The sequence below is a fragment of the Lissotriton helveticus genome, chromosome 8, assembly GCF_964261635.1.
Source record: "Lissotriton helveticus chromosome 8, aLisHel1.1, whole genome shotgun sequence".
Classification (NCBI taxonomy): Eukaryota; Metazoa; Chordata; class Amphibia; order Caudata; family Salamandridae; genus Lissotriton; species Lissotriton helveticus.
In genome coordinates, this window is record NC_136069.1 from 775,644,685 (window position 1) to 775,668,913 (window position 24,229).

The 24,229-nt window shown below is 44.4% G+C and overlaps 1 protein-coding gene across 1 annotated transcript in view; it reads right to left on the reverse strand.

Moving 5' to 3' along the window:
- The window catches only part of LOC144772911 (uncharacterized), a 2,519,762-nt gene that overhangs the window by 2,273,840 nt on the left and 221,693 nt on the right, over positions 1-24,229 (reverse strand). The window contains exon 6 of the mRNA XM_078657606.1: positions 9,505-9,594. The gene's annotated coding sequence lies outside the window, so the exon portion shown is untranslated. The remainder of the gene's footprint in view (positions 1-9,504; positions 9,595-24,229) is intronic.

Here is a 24,229-nt window from a genome sequence, read left to right on the forward strand (position 1 = left end):
GGCCCGAGCTACCTCAACAACCGGATCAGCTTCTACACTCCCAAGCGCCTCCTCAGATCAACCAACCACGCCCTCGCCGCCGTCCCCCGCATCCGAAGAGCGACAACAGGAGGAAGGTCCTTCTCCTACCTGGCCGCCAAGACCTGGAACTCACTTCCGACCAATCTGCGCCTGACCCAAGACCACCTCTCCTTCAGGAAGCAGCTCAAGACCTGGCTGTTCGAGCAGTAGCGGCACCCCCCCCCCCTCCCAGCGCCTTGAGACCCTACGGGTGAGTAGTGCGCTCTACAAATGACTTGATTGATTGATTGATTGATCAGACCCATAAGCCGCAACCAGAGGCGCATCGGAAAACAACCCCCTGCTCGAAACAGCCGAGCCAGGGACACCAGGGTCAGGATATGAGGGACAGGAAGGAACACACGGTGGAGGTTCGTACAAAACCGGGCCCCAATGAACACCAAGTCCTGAGATGGGGACAACTGACATTTTGGGAAGTTGAGCAGAAACCCGTGCTGACACAACACAGAGCAAACCACCTCCCTGGCCTCCAACAACAGGACCCGAGACGGAGCATGGATCAACCAGTCGTCCAGGTAGGGATATACCAATACCCCCTGAAGATGAAGCCAGGCGACCAAGGGAGCCACCACCTTCGTAAAAACCCTCGGGGCAGACCGTAGACCGAAAGGCAGCACCTGGAACTGGAAGTGACGCCTTCGCACACAAAACCTCAGGAAGCGACGGGACCAAGGATGCACCGGAACATGGTAGTAAGCATCCTGAAGATCCAGGGTACACATGAAGTGACCCGGAAGCACCAAAGGAATCACCCTTTGCAGAGTCTCCATGCGAAAGGGAATCCTCAGAACCCACCTGTTCATAACCCTCAAATCCAAAACCAGGCGGAAACCGCCCGGGACCTTGGGCACAAGAAAAATCAGGGAATAAAAGCCCGACCCCACCTCCGCAAGAGGGACCTCCTGAATGCCCCCCTTTAGAAGAAGAGCCTCCACCCCTTGAGAGAGATGAGCCCTCCTGGACCGGCAAGCAGGCCAAGGAGTCGGGCGGACACCGGAGTCTGGTGGGGGAACAGAGAACTCCACCACATAACCCTCGTGCAAGATGTCCAACACCCAAGCGTTGGAACAGGACTGAACCCAGGCATCCAGGACGAAGCGCAGCCGCCCTCCTACCAACAACCCAGGAACCACAGCCAAAGAGTCAGGAACGAGGCTTAGCAGGTGGAGGGGACCTAGCCTTATGATCCCGACCCAGACCAGAAGCAAACCTCCTCTGGCCCTTCCGAAACTGCCTACGAGAGAAAGGGCGGAAGAAAGGCCTAGGCTTAAAGGGAGCAGGAGCAGTAGAAGAAGCCTAAAAAGAAGAAGAGTGCTTCTTTTCTTTAAACAGTTTGCGCAACTTGTCTTCCAACTCCCCCCCAAACAGCATAGAACCCTGGAAGGGCAAACGCAAAGCACAAGCTTTCTGTGCAGAGTCAGTTTTCCAGTCTTTCAGCACAAGACTGCGAGGAGCCGCCATACAAGCACCACCAGAGAGGGCAGCCACCCGCACAACGTCAAAAGAGACGTCAGAAAGGAGCTCCACCTGACGCTCAATCTGGCCAATAAGAGCAGAACAGTCCGTAGCATCATCCATCGACTGAAAGAGGGACTTGATGTCAGATAGCAGAGACTGCGACACATAAGTACCATACACACCGGCCCTCAAGGCCAGATGGGAATACATCTTCCTGAGAGCCCCGTCGGCCTTCTTGTCCACTGGATCCTTCAGCACAGCGTCCTCCGACAAGGAAGTGCGACCCACCAAACTAGCCACAAAGGAGTCAATGGGGACCGAATCCGGGAGCTCCGTAGCCATATCCTGCAGGGGGTAAAGGCGGGCCATAAACCGTGGAACCAGAATACGATCCGGATCAGCCCACTCCCACTTCAGAACATCCTTAATAAAGGGGTGCACCGGGACATCCACCGTGGCAGAACTCTGAAATTGCCGCAGCAAAGAACCACCAGACGTACTGGGAGTAGCCACATCCGAGAAACCCATGTTCTCCTTGACATGCTGCAAAATCTCAGGCAGAGCGTCCTTGTCAATATAGTTCCCCTTGAGGTCAGAGTCCCCTGCAACCGCAGACTCATCACCAGAGGAATCAGAGGACACAGGAGTAGAAGCCGCCCCCTTGCTGCGAGCCCTGCCAGCACCCATCTCAGAGATGGTCTCCCGAATCAAGCGCTTCAAGCGCGCATCGTCACCCCCACCATGGCGCCGGGACCTGGCAGGAGAAGGAGAACGAGAGGAACTGGACGAAGAGGAAGAAGACCTCTCCCTATGGCGCCTCTTCTTAGAACATTTGCCCATCTCCCAAAAGGCACGAAACACCCACAGTGTGAAAGAAGAAGCACAAAGCAGGAACAAACAGCAAAAACCGCTATGCGGTACTCACCACTGCCCCGAGTTTTAAACTGTCCAAAAAACCGCCGGGACAGCAGCGCCTGACCGCCTCCAGGACAGAAGTCAGGCAGCGGAAACCGGAAGGCATCATCACTCAGCAGCCAATCCGGGACCGTACAGGAGGCCACGCCCCCCAGTAAGCCCGGCAGATCAGAAGGTGCGGCCATCGGGCGAGCGCCGAGCCCACGCGGTGCTAACACCCACTCCCGGCCATCAGAAGCGCAAAAAACAGCTCCCGCCACTCCCCCCAAGCCCAGCAGGGGGGGAGAGGCCAACTAACCAAGAATAATCCAAAAAGGTAAGTCCAGCGCGGGAGCGTCTTCAAGCTCCTCGCGCTCCAATCCTTCCTGTCAGAATGACAGAAAAAAAGAACAGAGGGAATGCTGGGACATGTACCCTTTTGTACTCCCGGCGGGAGGGGGGTGGGGGTAGGTCCAGCATTCCTTCTTTCTTTTTTCTGTCAGAGATATGTAAATCTCACTTGTCAATTGAAGGTGTCAAGGACGGAGGGACCTCGGGATAATAGATATAGGTAACCTATATCTAAGTAAGGGGTGTATGCACCACCTTACACAGGCTGCAGTAGCAGACCTGTGGTGTCATTTTGAATGGTCTTTCAGGGGTGGCACAATACATGCTTCATCCCCTGGGAGGCCTCTGGGGTACCTATGCCCTGGGTACATGGTGTACCATATACTTGGGACTGATAAGTGTACCCCAGTATCCAATCATGAATGTACCTAAAGTACATGCAATCAATTTAGAGGATAAAGCAGATAGACTGGGGTCCTGAATAGCAGGATTCCAGTCAGTCTAAGTCAAAAACAGTGATACATCAGAAAAAAGTGGGGGTAACTATAATAAGCAGATCCTACTCTCCCACAACGACTCACAGACATGTTGGTTTTATTTGTTTTGTTTAAAACTTTATTATTTTTATAATAATCACTGTTATTAAACATTGCATTGTGTAAATTTCTACAATATACATTTGATTAAATATAATTCTGATTTTTCGACAAACATTATAAATCTGCTTTATATACAACAATTGCTCCCTGCTTGATTAAGTCAATAGCCCTTCTTTTTATATTTTAGCGTTGCGACTCTCTGACAAAGTTTTGACTCTTTTATAAAGTCAGTAAGTTATGCCTGAGTGCAGCCAGGACCTGCGAGACCAACCGGGCGCTGTGCATGCCAGAAGGCCATGTGCTGCGGTAGGTAGGGCACTAGCAGGGAGTATGGCACAGAGCCTGGACTTGGGCCAAGCCTTGTGGCCAACCCCACACTGCTCTCGGCTGAAGGTTGTGCATGGTGTAGGGTTTGCTTTATAAATGGCAATACAGTATTACTTCACGCTAAAAAATAGAATTTACTGAAAAAACAAATGTTAAAGTGACGTTATAATTAGGAATTGTAAATATATCTTATTTGACATTAAAAAAAAATTACAAATTAATGGTGAGAAAGTAAAGTTATAGTAAGGTGAAAATTTCAGTGACAATGTAACATTTGTAACTGAAACAAAAACACTGAAAATCACCAGTTCCATTTATCTGAAATAAACATAACTCATGCCCTAAAGTAACTATAACTTGCACTCTCGCCATGCACTGACTGTGAACTCGCATATTACAACACTCTTGACGTGTTCAGTGACATCAATGATAGCATTACTGAACAGACATCATTGATGTTAACACTGTGCATGACCGGGATGCAAGGTATACTTACTTTAGGGCAAAGTTAATGAGTTATAATTAGTTGAGATAACTATATCTGTTGAAATTCAGTGTTTTTTTGTTTAAACCATTACATTGTCACTGAAATGTTCAACGAAATTTAACGTTACTTTAATCTTTGTTTTTTTCATTGAAATTCCAAGGTTTGCTTATCTGTAAAGTAAGATAAACTTACAGTTTCTAACTATATGTCACTAATTTAACCATATATATCAATATATATATATATATATATATATATATATATATATCCAACAAGTGCAATCCCCCAGGCTCCGACCACAGCGACCACAGCGACCCAGGAAATTACGCAGATCCAATAAGTATAAAGCACAGATTTTATTTAGAGCTGAACCAAGCGATCTGACGCGTTTCGGGCATCCGCCCTTGCTCACAGACAGTCAGAGTTGGAAATGCTTGCGTTTTAAATAGTAACTGCCAAACAGTGAAAAAAAAAAAAAAAAAAGTGCATTTTTTTCTTTCTTTTTTTCTCAACATACACCTCGTGATAATAGACAGCGAGGACAAACTACTTGTAATGAGTAGCCTAGTCTGTTTTCCAAACAATTTCAAATGGCAACAGTTACACAAATTCATTTAACTGGTTTAAATCCACATTGTAAATTCTTGACAAAAACGAAAACCCATGAATAAAAAGTTAAAAGATGTAAAAATAACTTTTTTGACAGCTTAAAATGCAAATACCAAAAATGGTTGTATATAGAAAATATATATATATATACACTCATTAAGCCCACGCCAACATTCAAAGTTGATAGTGCAAAATAGCAGAATAAAGTGCAAAGTGCATCATTTAAAACTTCATAGCTATTCTTATGACAGATGCATTTAAAAAAGACCACCCACAGTAATACTGTTGGTTAAGTGCAAAATACGCATGAATGTAAACAGTATAATATTGCATCTATATTTATCAAAGTGCAAATCAGCGTAATATGTAAACATACGACTGTAGCAGCATAATTATGAAGCATGGGCTCATTGGTATGGTAGTCAAGGGGATGTTATTGTCAAAATGTGAACTGTTGCAAAAACATATTGATCAAGGAATACAGAAAAAACTGTTGTCTATGTCCTCAAATGAGTGTACCCAAAAAATTAAATACTCATACATAAGTAATGAGCCACCGTAAAGTAATATGTACAGATAATACGTGCAATAACCCAACAAGGAGACAAAAATATTCATCACATGGGGGAGGGCGGCAACCAAAAGAACCCCACCACCCAAGGCAATCCAGAAACGAGGGAGAAGGCAAGGCTTAGTTTATAAAAACACATGTAGGTCCTCCGTATTATTAAGGCCATTAGGGGATCTGCTGTCCAGCTCTAGAATGAAGTGAGACTCCATTCTTCTCAGCAATCTGACCCTATCTCCGCCTCTTCTGGGTTTGTCAATTGCAGAGATAACAAAATAAGATAGGCACTCCAGGTTGTTGTTGTGTATAGCCTTGAAGTGCCTAGCTACAGGGTAGGCTGGATCGTTGTTGACGATAGCACGTATATATATATATATATATATATATATATATATATATATATATAATATAATATAAAATGATATAATATAATAAAATATAATATTATATTATGATACATTATGATATATTACAATGTAATGTTATATTATATTTTATATAAATATTTGTTTCATTTTGCAAGGGTCAGCTGCTCTACAGTCATTAATGCTAAGCTATCTCTGCCATTTGGAGCACAAGTGCAGCATGAGTACTACAGGAAAAGGCGAACTTTTAATTGCTTTAGAATCATTCAAAGATGCCGAATGAGTGTGCAAGGTATGTAATTTTAAAATGACTTAGATGGCTACCAATACATGAACAAAAGCGCGCCTGTAAATGCACAGACAGCAATCTTTTAAAGATTTATTTTTTCATTGTCTAAGCTTCCCGTGTTCAGCAGTTAAGCACTCTAAACTCACACATTCAGCAGCTGTTTTCAGCTTCAATACATACGGCTTGCAGCAGTAACAGCTTTTAATGCTACTTTGCACCTCACCACCCGTACTCAGTATAAGAAAGAACTACGTGTACCTTACTACCACCCTACTAGCACATTGCGCAACTTTTGCATTCTGACATCTACTGCTATCAGCCACTCTTCATTATCATTTCCATGCTAACATGCCCTAATATCAGCCTCCCCAATCATAATCTAGGCACCTGGGGTTCTATTATACAATGCAGTGCATTTTCCTTGTTAGTGCCATGTGCACCTTTCAAAAGGTATGCTCGCCGTTAAACAACGAGAGTGCGTTGTATTAAATTGAATGCACTGCCCTAGGGACAGCCGTGAACTTGTGCTGCCCTAGGGCCAGTGCATTCAAGTGAAATACAAAGTGGCTTTGAAGCAGCCGCTCCGTGTTTTACTGTGGAGGCGGAAACCCGCCAGCACTGAGGGGTGAGTGAACCCCTTGCAGGCGGGTGCAGTGAGTGACAGCATCCGCCTGCAAGGGCATGTCTAGGAGGCCTACAGGACCCCTTCACCTCCTCCTGAGGGCGCCCATCATGGGTGCACAGACAGTGCGCCATCTTTCAGGTGGCTCACTCTCAGATGCCTCCTGACAGCTCCTTTACCTTTGCGCCCACGTCTATAGTACGGCGCAGAGGTGAACAGATTCCCTCTGATGATAGTGCTGTAAATGCACCAGTGCTACCTGCTCACAGAACGAGCTGCACAGGTGTCTGCGGCCCCTTCTATAATACCCGAGTGCCGTGGAGCCAGGCAAAGCAGGTGCAAACAACCATTGCACTCCTGGGATACGTTGTATAATATGGCCCATGAAGTCCCATACTTTAAGCCCACCTTTACCAGTCTGAATGCATGTTATAGTTTGCTCAATTAACCCTAATGATTCCAAATACCTCAGTACTAGTCCTCATTTTCAGTTTCTACAAATCTCTTTCCATGCCTTTGTATGAAGTCCCATTCAGCTTAGCAATGTTCACTACATTAGTAGCCTGCATATATCTATTTTTACTAGTACCTGCCTTGGGCCCTGTAGACATTGCAGACCGTAAAGCGTATGCACTAACTTGGTAACTTTCCACATAGCACTTGAGCTCCAAATTGAACATTGTAGAAACACAGAACAACAACTACTACTCTCTTTCATCCCATTTCTATGTTGTACAACTTTCAGCGCATACAATATCCAGAGGCAGTCAAATGACTGGAATTGCCACATAATTCATAATAATATTTTAACAAAACATTGTATTAAGCTCAAACGTATCAAAAGTGACTACAATTGCCGAGAAGGTAGTTTATTTGAATCGGAAATGTCCGCAAAAGTGGGTCGCGATTTGGGGTGCTTGGAATGAATATCGAGGGCACATTTGTGAGCCGCCTCAGATGGATAGCGATGATGATTCGGAGTGAAGGGGAGAAGGGATGAGATACACGGGATGCGGGTAAATATATGGGACTGATGTTGTGGTTGTCTTACTAATGCCTCATTGAAATGTTTTGTTGTGTCCGCTATACATGCCTTTCTAATCTTCTATTCATGATGTCTGTAATGAAAGCCTTGAAAATTCCCTTGTTTATTTTTATAACAATAAAATTGTTTCCAAAAACAAAAAAAGTGACTACAATTGTGACGACACCTGTTGCAATTGAAGGACCTTCACGAAGTTTGACTAGTCAAATTTCAGTTGCGTATCTGTGTTATTAATATAGCAAAACTTTTGCATGAACAGGGTAATATCGGTAAAAATGGCAAAACAACGAAGTAATACTATCACAAAATGTGCAGCATTACGTTGTATAATTTGCCTTTTCTTGCCACATAATTGAATCTACTATGCTGAATACTTTGGTGGTCCCGTGCTGCATAATTCCGGTGTAAATGACCATAACCCATACATTTATTAATATACGTCATGTGCAGGGCTCCTTCTTGTACTACAGAACAGGAGCATAAAAATTCACATGGGTTTGTAAGGCTGCCTTGAGATCCTGTATTGTTTATGTAAGTTTCTAAATGTCATAACTCCATTATTTGGCATAGCAACAGTTTATAAAAAACGTGTTAACCACTGTTGCTACGCCATAAGGGCCCTCAAGGCCAGGCTTACATAGCTCTTTTAGAGCCTGTCAGCACAGTGATAGCTGTCTGCTGTGGCAGAAAGCACAGCTGTACGAGGGGGGAGGAAGGCATGGGAGGTGATAGAAGTTGGTTAGGGATTGCCAGTAAGCTTATTTGTATTACATTTGAGACAGGGAGGAGAGGCTGTGTTATGTATGGCTCCCCCATCCCTGTGTAGCAGTTGAAAGTGGGGCATGTGATTTGGAGGTCATGTATAACATAAAATTACAGATGGGTAAAACGTGAATTACAGGGATGTTTTTCAACTCACGGTTCTGAGTGATATAAACACCTCAAGCTTTGCTCTCCTTGTCTATTTGATGTCACTCAGAACCCCTTGGTGAAGATCATCCCCGTAATTCAGTTACAGTCTACATGTTCTTTCTGCAGGGAAATAATACTTGCAGCCGTGAATGATAGGTGTTTAGAACCATTTCATAAACTCTGCAGCTAAAATGGAAGAATGTTCATACAATATAACCCTGGGCGAAGCACTACGCTACGCTCGCGGAGTTTGCAAAGTTTTCGCAACTTCGCACTACACGAGCTGCACATAGCACAGTGCGAACATGCGTAGTGCAGCGTAGCGTAGTGCAGCGGTCATTTTTTGCTTGTTCGCGGTCCTGAACGTCATGTTCGCGACCGCGAGCAAGCAAAAGGACATCCCGGCAAGATTCTCAACGCGAGGAGGTCAGGTTTCTCATTGTGAGTGGTTGCGCATGCTCGCGACCGCTCTCAATGAGAGACTACCTGTTCGCGTTGAGAAAGCTGCCGCTCCAGTAATAATCTACTCGAGCAGCAGAAAACTACAGCTCGCACTGTGCAAGATGCCGTTTTCAATGCTTGCACAGTGCCGGATGCTTGTCCGCACTGTGCAATCATTGAAAACGCATCTTGCACAGTGCGAACATGCTACTACGCAGCTCGCGTCGTGCTACGTGAAGTTCGCGTAGTGCGAAGTGCACTTCGCGTAGCGCTACTACGCGAACTACGCCCAGGGTTAATACAATAGCTAGTTTGATATAGCATAGCACCTTGAGCAACCTGGACATTTGTAAAAACAAAACATATTTTACAATTTTAGCTGCTAATTAGAATATACATCTACGCTTCAATCAATATGCAAGATTAAGAAAGTTGGTGAGTTAATGTCTGTATAACCTGGTAATCCTGTCTTAGCTGCTGCTTTAGCATTCAGACGGCGAGCTTTCGGTTTCACTGGTTTCCCTTCTTGTGTGAACTTTTCTTTCTCTAGAACCAAATAAATGACTTTAATAAATTAAAGAAAATAAATTATGCCACCATTGCGCTGCAATATGTAGGTCTGGAATGAAGATAATGTCTGTAATTTCTCGTATCGTGCTGTTACCTTCAAAACTACACATACATTATTTGAAACCGGTTGGGGTGCAGTGTAGATCTTGGCCAGTTTTAGTGAAAAAGGTCAATAGTTAATGCAAAACTATGCAACATATTTAACAGTGTCATGCCTTTTATATAAAGCCTTAAAGTACTGCTGTCACCATTAAAAAAGACACACATTCAACCCACTCATTATGGAGTAATTAAAGGTTGTCACTTATCTGATAGTTCTATTGGCTTTACATACATCTCCCTGGCCTTCATACCACATACAGAACACAAAGGCCCTGGGTCAGCTACAGTCTCAAGATATGAGGGAGACTGCATGGCATTTTTTACCTTGTATAGTACAGTAGAACACATTGGCTTTTGAACTGAGGACTTGAGAGTTATTCTTTGATAGCCCCTCTGGATCACTTTCACATTGTCACCAATAATGTGGGCATGCCATGTCCATTGGGTAAAGATAACTCAAGACATGACTCTAAATACTAAAAGATGATTGCTGGTGATAGGAAACAAGCACGAAAGAGAGGGACATGAACAAAGTGGGAAACAAGGAGCGCCACAATCCTGTCTAATAGAGTAAGCTTTCAGTCACTCCGGATAAATTTGTTTCCTTGCCCGCACTGGCAGGGAAACATGTTTGCTACCTCCTGGTAAAAGCATTTTCAAATCTCCTTTTAAACGGGAGCAAACACTAAGGGCCCGATGTAGGTGGCTCATTACTGGTCGGTAAACCCGAAATTCTGTAAATTTCAGGCTTACCGACTGGTATTGAGCCATTTGCTACGTAGGTGATGATTCGGTAAATACCGAATCGATATTTACCGATTCTGTATTTACCGAATCATTATTTACCGATTTGGTATTTACCAAATTGGTAAATGGAATGTTGGAAGCACTTTTAACCACATCAGTGCGACGCAGATTCCTGCGCTGTGCTGAACGTTCTAATGAGCCAACGGGCTCATGACGGAACGGTTCCGTCATGAGCACAGGCCAACCGACGCTCATGACGGAACCGTTCCGTCATGAGCATCGAAGGGGTTAAGAGTGCTTATGTGCTCTAAAGATACGTTATTTACCACCAACTATAATACCGAATACCTTTTAAAATGCAAATCTGTGCATTTTCAACAGTGCCATGTGACAGACACACATGCCCTTGGGGCATGTATGTGTGCCACATGTGCACACAAGCACTATTCAGGGGTGCAACAGGGTGTCAATGTGACACCCTGCCACCCTTGAATGTTTCCCTATTTTACCGAAGGATTTTCCACAAACCACCCATTACGTCTTTTTCGATCTATGCCCTGCCGAAGATAAAAATAGATTCCTCCCAATCCTATCTTTGACCAGAGGCTGGTTTCATTCTAAGCCTTCCGATGAAGAGCCCTACAAGAATCCTTTTGTTTCTTATTATATGTGCACCGAAATTCTGACCATTCCATGAGATCATTTCAGAGCTGGCCAACTGGATGCAGACTTAGAACTTTCTTCTTCATTGCCAAGCAATGCTGATAGATATGTGGGGCCTGTGAGGGCTGTTCGATAGAATGAACCTCCCATTCAGGGACTGGTCTTTTTCAAACTATTTGGCCAACTAGACCAAGGGGAATGACCGATGGAGAAATCAACTAAAGAAAAGACTCATCTGTATTCTTTCTTCAAAACCTGTTTGTCCAGACACTGCAAAACCCTTACATTAAAAAGAATATGTGAGCATCTGATTACTCTACGAATTATCCACATTACAATCATGTTATTCTACCTTGTTGTACTTCAAGGTTATTTGAACAGTCTCCTATGACAGGTGTTAGACAGGTTCATAAATGCATTCATAAGTAAATACATATGAGTTTGCCCTAAATTCCTGGTTTATTAATATACTCAGTTTAGTTCAGAAAAACTTTATTTCGGTCAGTACGACCTAAAAAAGTACAACTCCTAAAATCATATACAACATACATACATAATTGCTCACAAATATCAAACTGGGACATTAAAAACCGCATTCCAACTGTCTTCAAACCTCGTGAATAAAAGGCTAGTCAATAGGGATACTACAAGCAGGCGAACTATACAATTACATATCGGGAAGTGCATGATACAATAAATAACAATGCAATAAATAAATAAATAGTTAAAAAACTGGAGTAATCTGTAGGGGGAATTAGAACCATAGCACAATAAAAAACTTGATTGTGGTTTATAAAATATACAATTGTTAAAAAAAATTACATTAAAATCGTTGCTACATGCCCTAGGACTCATTAGATAATTTCATGAGAGCCCTTCTAGTGCACCACATGGAAAACAAAAATCTGGAGACAGAAAACACGATCGGGATGCTAAGATCAGATTTCAGTATCCGAAATACCTCCAGATGGTGCCTGCTGCCAATATTTCTGCAGATCTGAACCAACCAGCGTTTCCAAGCCTTGTGATAGCCGGGACAGCCAAAAAACACATGCTGCACTGATTCGTCGGTGAAACCACAGGCAGGGCACTGTACCTTTTGGTCCTTGCTCCACTTTGCCATATAACAACAGAGCGGGAGGACCCCAAACCTAAATTGTAGGAAAAGCTTTCTGGCCTCCACCGGTGTAATCAGGTCTAGTATTGACTCAAAGCGGGCAACATCCTTAACTTCCAAGAAGGCTAAGGATAGTATGCCAGTCTTGGGGCAAGAATGTAGTTGAGCCCTTCTATATTCTTCATGCTGGGCCTTAATTTGCTTCCTTGTGGTTTGGGGGCAGGCACGCTCTGGGTCCAACAATCACCCTGGCCCATATTGGGCAGTAGAGATTTTATGTGTGCAAACCAAGGAAGTGTAACTGAACCCCGGGCTGACATAACCTCCAATAACTCCTCCCTGTATTAATATACTGCTTTCATGATGATTGGTTAGGGAACTCTGATTACATACAGCAGATGATGAAAGACCAGGAAATAGTATGCAGTTTCTTTATCTCCCCATTTCTGATGTTAAAGAATTTGCTGAGTCGAGTGTTTCAAGAATCTACAAACTTTAGAAATGTATCTTACCAATTGCATCCAATCTTTTCTATTCCCTTTTCTGAAGACTGATGGAATAGCATTAGGTTTTAAACTTCATCCTGGTTGCATGGACCACAAGAGAATGTATTCGTGGTTGATAGATAAATAATGTGGATCCCAGTTATCTAGCCTACATTTCTTTAATACTGTTACAGAGATACACAAAATAATGAGAATGGATATTACATGTACACACTGGCTCCTTGTAGGCAGCAGCTTAGTGCATAAAGCAAGACAGACTTCCTTATGTAAAATGTATGTTAACCTATCCTGGGCAGCTTCATCCTTAGACAGATTCAATGGGTGATGCTGCTCCTTTTCAAAAGGGATATGCGGGCTGTCTAGCCTGGTGACATGTGAGCAAGTGGTACAGAAAGCATATCCTCTCTGATGACATTCTGCTAATCATGCAAAGGATACATTTTTCTTATTCTGCTCTTTACAAAATGGATATATTTGCAGACTTCTCAGGTGACAGTTGAGGACAGATTCTGAAGCAATATCTGCCCTGCTAACATTTTGCCAGAGAATATTTTACATCTACTATTCTTTTTAAAGAGGATATGTAAGCAGCATACTCATGTAGCATGTAAGAACTGAAAGTGGTTGTCCGTAAATATGCTGTCTAGAGTAGGGTTACAATTTAACAATGTTTGATAATTGTAGCACAATTTTTGGCATGTCAGCTGCTTTTATCGATGCCTATGGCTCATCCTTTCAATGCTATTCTTATCTTCAAGGTGTTTAACTGCCACCAGTAGGGTCTCACAGCTCCTTTTTCTTGAAATCAGAAAACTAACAGCATTTGGGTATGGAGGGCACGGATGTTTGTTGATATGATCTGTATGCTGTACCTTGACGGCTGATGAGTGGAGATGGGGTCATTCTGAACATGTTTCAGTGGGCTCAACGTAGAGTAGCATGCCACATCAGTGTCAAAAAAGGCCCTAAATGTTTGAACAGCTAAAAGGAGTAGAGATAAATACCACAAATATTAAGATGCCCAAGTGATAAAAGACATTGGTGCACTCACAAATTCAATACTTAATCCATCATGGTGCACTCACAAATTAGATACTTAATCTATTCAGATTGTTCCTAAGCCATAAAAGAAACCCAGGCTGCTTGTCTTGCCCTAAACTTCCAGTCATCCCTGGACACCTTATTGGAGCGGTACCGCAACATTATTCAACAGGTACTCTTGCAAATGGAGGCTTTCAAGTCTTGCCACCAGTGCTCACCTCACTACCATCTGCCACTGAGCTAGGTATTGTTAGTGGCCCTTACCACCCCTTACCCCGGGCATTGCTACTCAGAATATCATTGGTGCACATGCAGCACATCATCCCGCCCAGGATTGTTGCTGTCACTTGTGTGCTACCCTGTTGCTACCCCCTCATAACCAACAGAGCCAATCCTATTCCCAAAAGCTTTGACAGTACGTGCTCTCTGATTGGCAGGCTACAGCAGGATTAAAGGATCCTGGGATTTGAGAATCTAGGCAGGATTCACGGATCCTTGGATTTGCGAATCTAGGCAGGATTCAGACATCCAGGGACTTGATAATCTATTGCAGGTTTCAAAGAAAGAGCACCCTAAGAATCCACCTTCAGTGGGTCGCCAACTGCTTGACTTTCTTCACTGTTAAAGAGAGGAAATCAGTATTTAAAGTCTTGGACAGATTCAGCACTGCCGACGGGGAAGGAGAATGGTGTGTTCCATGGTTCCCACAAAAACATTTTGTTATGTTTCATATAGGTACCCTCATATAGGCTCGGTAACTTCATACTACTTCACCTACATTACCGCCCCTACACTACACAGTAACAAGCCTTTTAGGATTGAACCTTTATCTAGTTCTAGTCCTGGCGCAGAAGGAGGATTTCCCGGAACAACAGCGTTCTATGACTTCATCTTTAGACTGACAGTATGAATGAATATTCATAAGGGTTCTTGGAAACCAGGCAGGAGATACATCCACCTGCATAATATCTTCGCACAAGGTTCATCCCATACGTCATCCTCAAACCCAACAATGGCTAATACAAGAAACAAGGGACAAAGCAACCCTAGATACTTTTCTGTTTAAATACAGCACCTCTTACTAGTATTAGTCAGAGGGAAACGAGACTTCCCGGCTGACACACTGACCAAAGACGCTGAGGCTCCTGCATGCAGATGCTCCAGCTGACAGTGGTCTAAACATCCCTTGCGGGGTGTCCAACTCGAGACCAAGACGGTATCCCACACTATCTTGCTTTAGGTAATGGGGTTAGACTAAACCTAGAGGGATTCTTGGATTCACACCTACTCACATGCTAGGTACACTTAGGTACATCTAGACAGGTATCGTAGGAGTACATGCACTTTCTTTAATCATGCATTTTATATCCATATATGTGTTCATGACTATTGCAAAATAGTAGAACTGTACTATCCTTTTATGTTCACTGTACTGCTGATCATATATCTAGGCTACTGTCCAACGGTTGTCGCAGCACATATATTTTACGCTAGAAAAACACCTGTGCAATAAATACTTATGTAAATACACCCAACTGTTTCTTCTGTGTAACTCTTTGAGAGAAACTAAGTGAGCATGAGTGACTGAGCAAAAGGTAGGACATTGTTTCCACAATCCTGGGGGATCAGGTTTGTCATAGTCTAAGGTTGCCTGAAACTATTCTCTTCCCGAAAAGAGGAGATTCTAGTGGCACTGTGAGCTAGCTAATGCAAACAGAATAACATACACCGTAAGGGTGCTTAGAGTTAGGCTGCCACCAAACTCGTAATTTATGTTATCCGAACGCGCAGGTCCTGCATTGGTACTATAGGAACTACACGACAATTTTAATACAAAGTTTAATGGTGTCTGAAGTCTGACAGCAGCAGTAGAAGAGACATGGGAAAGGAAATTTTCTTCAAGTTTTAAAAAAAAACGGTACAATAAAAAAAACTAGATTTACTGTGCTGGTCCCATGGAAGAACTATGATGGGAGTCCTAGTCTCACAAGTAAATGGATCAAGCTAGTCCTGGTTTCAAAGGAGTCTTAAAACTAATTAAAAGGTGACAGGATTGGCATTGCTTTTTTATGTTGTTACCTTGCTGTATGTTATGATTACTTTCTGTGCATTGAATACATTTGAATACATGCTGGAAGTGTAAGGCCTAGAAAACAGGCCTACTTATTTCTAACTGGATCCATTCAAATGTTTAAACTAATAAATAAAGATTTGATCAGTCTTGAATTAGCGGAGTGTAGATATTAACAATTTGTATTCTCAAAAGCTTTATAGTACAACCGGGTAGCTGAAATGTCACTAGAAGAACAGATTGCCTTGCAATTTCCGTCTCGAAAGATAGAGAAAATATATCATATTAGCAAGCTTCCAGGTATTTCCTTTACTTTGAATATTAATATTGTTTACTGGCCATTGTAGCAAAACAAGAACGGAATGTGTGTGGACCCATTCTTACACCATAGAGCATCATATAAAAGGTGTATGAGATAGCACTGTTTGGTGTGGGGTTAAAAATATGGACCAGTTGCATGAGTGTTGTTGAAATAAAATATGGTGTACTGACTTCTGGCCTGAAGGGCCTATAACATAGGCTGGAGCTTTTATATGATTTGGAATACACACATGAATAAACAAATACAACTACGCTGGTAGACAAAAGGTTATAACTTAGGTAGTGATAAGACAAATTGATTAGGGAATTGGGATGAAATATGATTGGGCAAGTGTAATTTATCCCAATATGTATGATATTTGCTGAGTTTTTCATGCTATTTGAGGTCATTTTAGGCAAATAATGTGTAGATGAATAGTGTATTATAAATAATGGCTGTCATGATGGACCCCAAAAAACTAAATTTATGAGTCGACACGAAGAGGTTGAGAAGCGTGGGTGAGAGTGTGGAACTTTGAGGCACTGCAATTGAGACCGGGGTACCGGTTGCAAGGGAGTGGTTAACTTTGATTCTTTGAGTTCTGTTTTGTAAGAACAAAGAAAATCAATTTAAGGCAGGGTCCCATAGCCCCATCCTTTTTTGGAGAAGAACAGTCAGGTTATCGTGTTTGACCATGTCAAACGCAGAGGACAGATCACGAAGGAAAAATAGGCAGAGTACATTCTGGTCAAGTGATCTCAAGGCGTCATCAACAATGTGTGTTAGAGCAGTTTCAGTACTATGACCCGCTCTGAAGACTGGCTGGTATTGTTCAAGGGGCTGAAACTTTTCGATGTGGTTACAGAGTGAATGCATTTCTCAAGCAGTTTGGCCCAAGTCATGATATTAGTAATTGGATGGAAGTTTTTGGGATCCCCTGAGTCTGCATTTGGCTTTTTTGGGATAGGGGTGACTTGTCCCATCTTGAGACAGTCAGGAATCCTACCCTGCAGGTGAGATTCATGGGTAATAAAGGACCAGAGTGGGAGAAAGGCAGATTTGAGCTCTTTGAGGAACTTGGTGGGGAGTGGATCGTTAAAGTGATTGGAGGGTTTTAATGAAGTCATCAGATTGAACAGCTCATCAGTGTCAGGTAGTAAAAAGGAGTTTCACGATGCATTGTTTTTTTGAATATAGTCTATAGAGTAGGAAGTAGGGGCTCTCGCTGCAATTAGAAAAGAGTCTGATGTTGCAACATAGTTGATGCAAGTTCCAGTTCAAGTTAAATTTTTCTAGCCTTTTCAAGGAAGTGTGCTGAGAATGCCCCCCATTGGGGCAAGAGATCGTGGGTGCAGAGAGCCAGTTGGCTGATTGGTTAGCTTGTTGTTTGATGATTTCTAATAGTTTTCTAGGTCTGTTTTGGCGTTGCCTAGCTGTGCCCTAAGGTGTTCAGTATTCACACTAGGGATATGTTTGTTATATGACCTACTAGACATCCTCAATTGTTTGAGCTTTGTAATGGAAGGTATGTTTCTCCATAATCTCTCCGTAAGCCTTAGTTTGCGACGTTCCTCGTTCAGGGAGCTTGGGCTAGTTCTTTTTCCATCCCTACATATAATCGACTTGATGCCTTAGCAGATATTGATTGACATAATAGAGAAGAAATCAATCATCTTCAGGCAGTTTGCAAGGAAAGGTTGAGTCTGTAGGAAATAAGTATAACAGAGATGCCAAAAGAGGATGGGGTCCCTCAGAAGTCCTCCTAGAGTAATTTGAATTTACTCAGCTGGAATGTTTCAGGATTGAGATCATTGTTAGCAGATGATGAGGGGCTGGATTTTTGCAAATCTTTTGAGAAAGTGTGTTTCCAGGAGACCTGGAATGTAGAGGGATTGTCATTTATGGCTAGGTTTACTGTTTTCTGGATTAATGATGTGGCCTCCCCACATGGTAGGGCTAAGGAGGGCTTAGCAACATTTGTGAGTTAGGTTGCAATATGGAACAAGTAGTCTTTGATTCTGGACTTATTTTGGGAGTCCTGTTAACTTTTCCACATAAGATCTTTGTTTTTATAATAAATATCTATCAATCAATCAATCAATCAATCATGCCATTTGTATAGCGCACTACTCACCCGGGAGGGTCTCAAGGCGCTTGGGGGGAGGGGTATGCTACTGCTCGAACAGCCAGGTCTTGAGTTGTTTCCTGAAGGCGAGATGGTCCTGGGTCAGCCGAAGGTGGATGGGGAGGGAGTTCCAAGTCTTGGCAGCCAGGTAAGAGAAGGATCTTCCACCAGCGGTGGCTCTTCGGGTGCGTGGTACGGCTGCGAGGGCGAGGCTGGTGGACCGTAGCTGGCGGGTGGGCGTGTAGAAGGTCAGGCGGTCGTTGAGGTACTTGGGGCCCAGGTCGTGGAGAGACTTGTGTGCGTGGGTGAGGAGCCGGAACGTGATCCTCTTGTCGACGGGGAGCCAGTGCAGGTTCCTCAGGTGGCTGGAGATGTCGCTGCGTCGGGGGACATCCAGGATAATAATAATAATAATAATAATAATAATAATAATAATAATAATAATAATAATAATAATCCACATTTGTATAGCGCACAATCACCCGTTAGGGTCTCTAGGATGAGTCGGGCGGAGGCGTTCTGGATGCGCTGGAGTCTTTTCTGTAGCTTGGCTGTGGTTCCGGCGTAGAGGGCGTTTCCGTAGTCCAGTCGGCTGGTGACGAGTGCCTGGGTGACAGTCTTCCTGGTCTCGGTCTGGATCCAGCGGAAGATCTTGCGAAGCATACGCAGGGTGTTGAAGCACGATGAGGAGACGGCGTTGACTTGTCTGGTCATCGAGAGGGAGGGGTCCAGGATGAAGCCCAGGTTGCGTGCGTGGTCGGTTGGCTTGGGTGCGGTGCCCAGGGCTGGGGGCCACCAGGAGTCGTCCCAGGCGGAGGGCGAAGATCCCAGGATGAGGACTTCCGTCTTGTCCGAGTTCAGTTTCAGGCGGCTGTCCTTCATCCACTCGGCGACGTCTTTCATCCCTTCGTGTAGGCAGGTTCTGGCGGTGTCAGGGTCTCTGGTGAGGGAGAGGATCAGCTGGGTGTCGTCGGCGTAAGAGATGATGTTGAGGTTGTGCTGGCGTGCGATGGCTGCGAGAGGTTTCATGTAGATGTTGAAGAGGGTGGGGCTGAGTGAAGATCCTTGCGGGACGCCGCAGATGACTTCGGTGGCCTCGGAGCGAAACGGGGGGAGGCGGACTCTTTGTGTTCTTCCGGCGAGGAACGAGATGATCCACTCCAGTGCCTTCTCTTGGATACCGATGTTGCTGAGGCGTTGGACTAGGGTGCAGTGGCAGACCGTGTCGAACGCAGCGGAGAGGTCCAGGAGGATGAGGGCCACTGTTTCCCCCTTGTCGAGCAGGGTCCGGATGTCGTCGGTGGCTGCGATGAGGGCGGTCTCTGTGCTGTGGTTGGCTCTGAAGCCGGACTGCGAGGGGTCGAGGGATCCATTCGTCTCGAGGAAGGCGGTCAGCTGTCTGTTGACGATCTTCTCGATGACTTTAGCAGGAAAAGGGAGGAGCGAGATGGGGCGGAAGTTTTTGAGATCGGTGGGGTCCGCTGTAGGTTTCTTCAGGAGGGCGCTGATCTCGGCGTGCTTCCAGCTCTCCGGAAAGGTGGCGGTGTTGAAGGAGGCGTTGATGATGTTCCGGAGTTGGGGTGCGATGGTGGAGTCGGCCTTGTTGAAGACGTGGTGTGGGCAGGGGTCGGTCGGTGATCCGGAGTGGATGGTGTTCATCGTGCGGGCTGTGTCTTCGGTGGTCACCGTGGTCCAGGTGCGAAGGGTGGCGGTGGGGGGTGTTGGTTCGACGGTTGGGTGCGTGGGTGGGGCGCTGAAGCTGTTGTGGATGTCGGCGATCTTGCGGTGGAAGAACGAGGCGAGGCAGTCGCAGAGGTCTTGTGACGGAGTGATGTCGTTGGTGCCGGTGCTGGGGTTGGAGAACTCCTTGACGATAGTGAAGAGCTCTTTGCTGTCGTGGGCATTGTTGTCCAGTCGTTCCTTCAGGGATTTCTTCTTGGTGGTGCGGATGAGCTGGTGGTGCTTGCGGGTAGCGTGTTTGAGGGCGGTCATGTTGTGGGTGGTCCGGTCGAGGAGCCAGGCTTTCTCGAGGGTGCGGCAGGTCTTCTTGGAGTCCTTGAGGTCGTCGGTGAACCAGGATGCCTTCTTGCTTCTGGGTCTGCTGGGAGGGTTCTTTAGTGGCGCGAGGTCATCCGCGCAGGCGGTCAGCCACTGTGTGAAGTTGCTGGCTTCTTCATTGGGGTCCGTAGTGTTGGCGGGTGGGCTCTGGCTGAGGGAGGTGGTGAGCTGGTTTGCGGTGATCTTGCTCCAATTCCTGTGAGGTACCTGTTGCGGTTGGTGGTGGGTCGTGGATCTTTTGAAGCTGAAGTGGACGCAGCTGTGGTCGGTCCAGTGGAGTCCGGTGGCGTGGCTGAAGGTGATGTACTTGCTGGAAGAGAAGACGGGATCAAGCGTGTGGCCGGCGTAGTGGGTGGGGGTGTTGACCAGTTGCTTGAGTCCGAGGTTGGCGAGGTTTTCCATCAGGGCAGTGGTGTTGCGGTCCTTGTTGTTCTCCAGGTGGAAGTTGAGGTCCCCGAGGAGGATGTAGTCAGTGGAGGGGAGGGCGTGCGGGCTGATGAAGTCTGTGATGTCTTTGCTGAATTGTGTGCGTGGTCCCGGGGGTCTGTAGACGAGGGTGCCTCTGAGGGTCGTCTTAGGGTCGGTGTGAATCTGGAAGTGGAGATGTTCGGCTGCGGCGAAGGAGTCGTTGGCGTCGGTCGTGATGCGGATGGTGTTCCTGTGGACGATGGCGATGCCACCTCCGGTCTGGTTGATGCGGTCCCTCCTGATGATCTTGTACCCGTCCGGGATGGCGATGGCGATGTCGGGTGCAGAGGAGGCGTTCATCCAGGTTTCCGTGAGGAAGGCGACGTCCGGTGATGTAGCGTCGAGGAGGTTCCAGAGTTCCACGGCGTGTCTGTGGACGGAGCGGGTGTTGATCAGGATGCACTTGAGGTGGTTGCTGCTGGTGTTTGTCTTGGCGGGTGCGGGGCAGGTTCGGAGGCAGGTGAATTCACCCTCTTCAGAGGTTGCCTTGGAAGTTGAGTTAAGAAGATTTCAGGACAGGTCAAGGGATAATAGAACAAAACTTGAACCTCTACCTTTTAATTATTAAATATACAGTCAATAAAAAGGAATGTACACATTTGTCCTCAGCACAACATTTGACACAGTGGTTAGATCAAAACTGTGGGCTGTGCTGAGGGACATGGGGTGAACGCAGCCCTTGTAGCTTTCTTGCATCATTTACACATGGAACTGGAAGCCTAGCTAAGATACGGACCCTCAGGGAATGCACCACAGACGCTCAGTTAGGTAGGGTGGTCCGACAGGGATGCATTTTGGTCTCCATGCTTTTTATTCTGTATATTAATAGGCTGGATCCATTTTTAAGAGAACTCTCTAAGGTTGTGTTGATGGTTGAAAAGCGAATCGTTGTGGCTCTGCTGTATGCAGACAATTTTGTTCCTATTGCGCATACAGCTAATGGCTGCAGTTGTAATTCAATTGTTTTTATGATTTTATGTAGAGTTAGTGTTTGACAAATTATGTTATCTAGGCATTCTGCTGGATAATATAACTCATTGGACCCTTTACTAAGAGTGCACGTCTAATCCTTCAATAGGGTAGCCCATTACTTAGTCGCTTTTTCAAGACGCCTAGGATATAGACACATAATGTCCTTATTATATCTTTATAATGTAAACTATATTCCAACTGTTGCCTTTGGTGCAGAGATTTGGAGATATAAACATTGTCCTCCAATACAAGTGGCTGAAAATATTTTTTTAGGAGAATACTGCAGATTTCCCAGAGTTTACCTGCAGAAATAGCGCACGAAGATCTAGGACCAGGCTTTATTTCAGATTTTACACAAATCCGTCTAATACTCATTTAGCTTTCCATTTGGCGTAAAAGTTACTTAGAATACAACAGAAAGATCATACGTGATTGTTTGAATATGTTAATATTCAACATACACCATGGTTGAGTTACATTAAAGCTGCACTGGAAGCAATGGATAAACGCCAATTATTTAGTGCACCAGAGCTGATTTGCAAATCAGATGTTGCATGGGGTAAAGAGGCTTTCACAACGCATACACACGAAGCTAGGACCTTAGTGTCCCAGCATAACAGCTACAAGCCATATGCGATTGTGAGGTCTATGAGGAAAGTGGAATTTTATTTAACATTGGACTTCCGGTTTTGCATAGAAGATTAGTAACGTATTTTGTTTAAATTTGTTCCCACAGTTGTTAGTGGGCTGGCATTAGTCTTCAGACCCCCCCCCTTTGCACATGTGAATTGACTTCCGCTCTAGACACTTGACATATTGGGGCAGATGTATCAAGATACCATTTTGCGATTCTCAAATAGCGATTTTTAAGGAATCGCTATTTGAGAAGTGCAAAATGGTATGTATGTAGAAATTCGCTATTATTTAGCGATTTCTTAAAATTCCTTAATTGCGATTAGCAAATTGCTAATCGCAATTAAGGAATAATTTCCCATTCATTTCTATGGGCCAGGAGGCCCATAGGAATGAATGTGAAATTATTCTCAATTTGTGATTAGCAATTTGCTAATCGCAAATTGAGAATAATTTCAAGGGTGCAAGGCTGCACCCCTGAATTTGACATGTGTGCGCATATGGCGCACATACATGCCCTAAGGGCATGTATGAGCGTCATATGGCACCTTTAGAATTTAAAAAAAGTGCATTTTGAAAAGAATTCGCCAATTACAAGTTGGTGGTAATTTGCGAATTCTTAGTCAAAAATCGCAACACTGAAATGCTTAATACATTTCAAATAAGAAATCGCAATTTGCCATTTCTTAAAAGCCTCGCAATATTAAGGAATCGCAAAATTTGCGATTACTTAATATTGCGAGGCTTTTTGCATAATACATTCCAAATCCAGTTTTTTATGTTGCAAACGCTGCTATTTTGCGAATCGCAGCATTTGCGACAAAAAAAATGGATGCTACATCTGCCCCATTGTCCTTATCTGCCCTAAATGGACTGGTTTACGACATAAGGGTGTTTGCCCTCTTCTTTTGCCCCCGAATTTCAAGCAAGTAAAACCGGATTTATTGTATTTGTAATTTTAAGATAACTTTAGTGTTTGCTGTTTTTTGTCTCGGTTGTTTTCGGGGGTGTATCACGTTTGTTTATGAAACTGTACTGACATGACTGAATCTGTTTGTATTGTTGATACAACATTATTTTAACTGTACTTTTATGATTTATTTGGCTAATCGAATACAGATATTTGGACTTTTGACTTTTGATAGGGTCAGCGGATGTAAAGTATGCAAGCATTTCAAGTGTACAGGCACATGAGAGATTCTAAAGCAAAATATATTTCAGTTGGTGTTAAAGGCACCATCCATTGCAGAAAAAAACTGTTCTCCTCACACAGTGCTGCATCTCTAAAACTCACCAACAAAAGGCATTCTAAAATCGTTTCTACTGCAGGAATGGAGAAATATTGTGACATATTTTACTAGGGGTTTCTTTAATGTGTTTAGTGATTTCTGGAAGATGAGTAAAAATATCAGATGTTTCATATTTTGAGGTATGCATCGGAAACAGAGCTTCCAACTGGCTGACAATGTCCTATTGGGGTTTTCTGATGGGAACTATGGGGCATATTATCAAGAACGGCATTAAAATTATCGCCGGTTTAGCGGCAGAAAACTGCTGCTAAATCGGCGATAATGGGCTTGATAATATGCCCTGGAGAATTCCAATAGAAGCCCATGTTCACACCAGAACATGGACTTCTATTGGAATTCTCAAGCCATTATTTCCGTATACCGACAGCAGAGGTGCACAGATTGGACATTGTGAGAGATAGTGTTGATCCCTGAGTTACCACATGCATATCCATGTGTATATCTGTGATGTGGAGGATTCAATTTGTGCAAACTCTGCCCTGCCCTTCTGGAAGGCA